Genomic DNA, 4,808 nt, shown 5'->3' with positions numbered 1-4,808 from the left:
GTAAAAAACGTATATTCGAGAAAAAAATATGTCTGCTTTATGACATCCTCTTATTACGACTATAGATTAAAAAGAAGAGCTTATGTTAGTCTAAAAGTGATCGAATGAACTTGATGACGGAAAGCGGTAATGCTTTCATTAATATCAATGCTCTTGCTGCGAGAACTCAGTATGTTGCGTTCTCCTCTTGCCCTGATCTCGTAGAGTTTAATGACTCGTTTCTTTAAGTCCGCATACTCATTTTAGTGCGGTGGTCTGAGAAACAACGGCCAGTAGGGAGAAAGCCAATCCATCGACCTTCGTAACGCTGACAGTTTCCAAGTGTCCGGTGACCTTACCTTCCGTTTATGAACTACGCTGCATCACTATAAAGGGACCTTCCTTAATAATAAATCTGAGACTTTTTTGAACGGAAATAGGCAATGTTTTTGATTTTTTAGCTGTCTTTCTGGCTTTAATTATCTTTCTTTTGTTAAAGATGCGTTATTTCTATGGCCGTTAAAGTACACCGTTGCATTGTTTGTTGCACTTTACTAAAGTTAACATCAATAAAGTATGGCCTCTCTGATTGACATTTAGCAACAAATATGGCTTAATTAGGTACTTCGGTAGATATCGCTTAGTTGATCCCTATGTGAGAGTCAAGTATTGCAGGACTGGGCTTAGAGCAGTGAGTTGTGGTCTCACACCGGACTTCAAACGAAACACTGAACAGTGCATTAACATCTGTAAAATAACAGGTAGACCAAACAAATAGCTCAAGAAGAAATGTAATAGAATCAGTAATATAGTCAAGTGAAAGGTTGCTGAAGAGCCAAGGGTGTACCATGCAGGAATATGGTACATTATGTCATAGTGAAAATTTCTGTATAGTAATATATATTTCTGCACAGCCAGCTAATGGTATCCATTCTGCACATTAAAAAGTATTCAATATACATATATCTTCCTATATGAGGCCAAAAAATGTGCGATTGGCTTTGAACAGAAGGAGATAGCTAGCTTCAGATGTGCAGCTTGTTTACCGCCTACCCATTGAAGATGAGGAATGATATATGTTGGATAAGCGAAAAGTGTGTACGTATTGGCTCATATAATCCCTGCCATTACGTTGCCTTCTCTAGAAAGAACAGTTTGACTAGAATCGAAGTAATAACACTACAGAAAGGGCATATTTAAAGATGTATGTAAATGTCTCCCCGCTTGCCTATCAAACATAGGGGAATGGGCAACCGACAAAAGCAACCTTAACATCTAGCTTTTACACCGATGATATAAAGGCAGACTCGTTAGATTTATGCGTATGCCAGCGAAAGGGATATTGATATGATGAAATATTAGAAAATCCTTTTAGACTTGCAAAGATCGACGAATAAACCAATCTGCAAATGGAACGTTTAGGATATCTTCTATACGCCATTATAGAAGCAACATGGTTTTCTTGCAGTCGAGTGTTTGCAAGCCAAAAGAAAGACATGAAAACATTCGGAGTCCTGTAAAGATTCTGAGCCTTTATTTGATAAGACGAGCGTCCATGAGCAATGCCCCCATCGGAAGGACAGACAGATTCCTAAAGCCTACCATATGTTAACGCTAAGTAGTAGGTCATTAGCCAATGCTGTACTATTTTGGCAGCCAGAAATGAGTTTAAACTGATAGAACGAGATAAAGAAGCTATCTAAACATTACGTACTAAACATGCTTTCTCGTAAGTTAACAAAATGTTTCTAAGAAAAACTGGCAAGTGGATGTTGTGTGACATGTCTATAGATTTGATTTAGATGAAACATAGCCTTGAATTTCAACAAGCTCTACGATATTTTTCAGCAAACTTGAAGGTAACGTTTGCATTTTAGTTCACTTTGTCAACTAGTTGTTGGCCGTAGGCTTTCTTACATTTAGGAACGCAATGCATTTTTAATACGATGAAATGATCAAATGCTACGTGAAGTTCTATCTGAAGCCAAAAGCGTTCTCCCATGACTTACTTGAAAATCCTAATACAAGAAGAATAGCCTGCGATAGACATCGCAGTGAAGTATTAGGGTAACAATAATACTTCTAACGAAACGCTGATGCTAGACACGGAACAGAAGTGAGTGAACTTTCGCAGCTTCAATTTCAGGTCAGATCTTACTGTTTGATGCATGCATTCGCCATAGATAGATACTAAAAAGCTAATCCAAGGCACAATTTGTGAATCTTTGTGATCGGTTGCTATTTAGAGTTCTCTTACGAGCAGTTAATGAGACTCCAGCGAAGCAGGAGCTTAATAACCAAGGCAAGATAGTTCTGCATCTACACTTGAAAAATCACAATTTAATACTATTTTTTCAATTTATAAAGCATTATTTTTCACTTTTGACTAGATATATATATATATATATATATATATATATATATATATATATATATATATATATGTATAGAAAAACATTGCATCACAATAGTAATCGTATAAAAATAGCAGACGTATATTTTCAAGTTTTTTTTCAAGTATTTTCAAGAATCATGTAAACAAAATCGCAACAGATTTCCAAGGTTTGCATATAAGAGAACGGGAAATATTGCTTTATAGGCTGGTTAATGTCCTAGAATTCGATATCTAATGACGTCATGATAAATTGAGGTAAAATATACAAAGTATTACGGAATGGAGTGCACTATACACCAGCCATACCAGAATAACAATGTCCTTTAAAATCTTCAGGATATATTCGAACCCTGCAAAGGTCAGATTCTCCACCGATATGTTTAAACGAACCTTTACCAAGAGCTAGTACGTTATTCGAACAGAATTTTGAAACATGACTTGAACAATTAATTTTGCCTAGAAACGATTCGGTTACTATGGAAACACACTGAATTCCATTAGTGCAACGTAACGGCGTAAATAGGTGAGGTTTTTCTTGACTTAATTCACTTTCCATTCTATTCCAGATGTTAGTCTACGACATGGATAAAACGAATGTCAAAAATAGCGGAGCTTCGAAATAGTATAGTTTGTTAGAATTATATATTTAGTCATAAATTATCTTGGGCCCTTTTCACTGATGTAGAATGTCAACAGGGTTGGTTCGAAAGTGAACTATTACCAAGGTCAAAAACGCACTAACAGTAATGCCGGTTTATTAAAATCAAAATGTCGGCCGCGTAGAACAAGCAGCAGGTCGGCATAGGCAACGAAATAGCAATATTTTAATGAGAGATAAAATACAGAAACTCCAGATTGTTTCGTGTGTATCAGCTCTTCCGTATTGCTGAAAGGTATAAGATGGCTAACAGAGAAGTCAACAAATGCTGGCAGCAAGGTCGAAGCGAGTAACGAAACTTTAAAGAAAAGAAGAGAATTTACCGACGCAACGATCCATTCAATTGAATAAAATCACCCTTCGGACGCTGCCTGTTCCACTGCGTCTTTTGCTTGTTCCCCCTGCTCGTCTGGCCTATACAGAGCCAGATCCGATTTGCATATGAATCAACTATTGTGGCTGTATGTATTATTCCCTTCCACCCGAAGAGAGGGTGATATAAATCGTTAGGTCATTCGGCCATACCTGAAGCGGGCGCTGTCAACTGACGGCTTCGCTCGTAGCAAACAGTTACCAGCCGTCTACTTGCCACGTCGGGCTAGTAGAAGTATATTATTTGCCCGTATTGATAGCAGAGCTCATCTCGCTGCTCTTTTCTATAAGTGAGAACGTGTAATCAATACGGCAAGCTACCATCGCGCTAAACCCTTTGGCGTACGTAAGTTCTGCTCTACAGTGTGCTTTGCACTAGCGGCTCCGGTACTCTACTTAGCGTCGAAGGTCGGCTCCACCTCAGACCGCGGCACCTGCTGCCAGTCAACGCTCAATGAATGCGGTAGCCTGTTACGACATCGCTCAAACCCGGAAGCGACGATTTTCCTATTTAAACGTTTTTCTTCCGTTGTGTGCATACATCTCCCCCTCTCTGTCCTTACTTCTGCTCGTCCTTCTTTTTTACCTTATGGTCCTACTGAGTACGAATCTTTTCATACGAAGGACGGTTGATTTTTAGCCTGTTTCTGTAGCAACTCGATAGTGTTCTATTTCACTTGCCCATTAAGAAAATTGAATTATTTTATCAGATATGCTACTTTTTTACAGTTAATACAAATATGTACTGCCTGACAGCTGCAGCCATTGTTGAAGCGTACTTATACTATGCATGAACAGTACGGAACTACCAACTTAGACTAAAAAAAAACGTACCGATCACAAATAGATATTAGCCCGTCGTTAGCCCAATTATAGAAATAATCGGGCTAACGACGATTTTGCCCGTACCATTTAGACTGCGATGCAAAGTCAGCGCAGATTAAACTGAAGAATGTGCCGTCTTTCATTGGAATCGGTAACAGCTTTCACGTATGACAGCTAACTTTTAATGCCTGAACCGCATGGTCCTTTGGCGGCGAATACGTTGGCAAATTATAAGTCATTGGGTTTACTTAGTGAGGAAAAACCCAGACGCCTCGACGCTGTTACAAGGAAAAGGGACAACGTCTTTCTGTCCGGGTCGTTAACCATTTTCTTGACGTATACAGTGGCACCCTATACTTTCTGACTACGACCGCAATAGCTGTGAGATTTCTCCCTTTTTTCCTAGTCGCCTTCTCGGGATGTCTCTTATTATCTACCTTATTGTCTCTGCCACGTATCGTTTTCTATTACTGATAGTCACGACATTTCTATAGCGCTTCAATGCTTATTTATGTAGACTATTTACACAGGGATCATGTAGCGTTGTGGTAATAGAGAGACACAGAGGTGACGCTTTAC

This window comes from Varroa jacobsoni, unplaced genomic scaffold (assembly GCF_002532875.2).
Source record: "Varroa jacobsoni isolate VJ856 unplaced genomic scaffold, vjacob_1.0 scaffold_1474, whole genome shotgun sequence".
NCBI lineage: Eukaryota > Metazoa > Arthropoda > Arachnida > Mesostigmata > Varroidae > Varroa > Varroa jacobsoni.
This window is presented reverse-complemented; position numbering follows the sequence as displayed.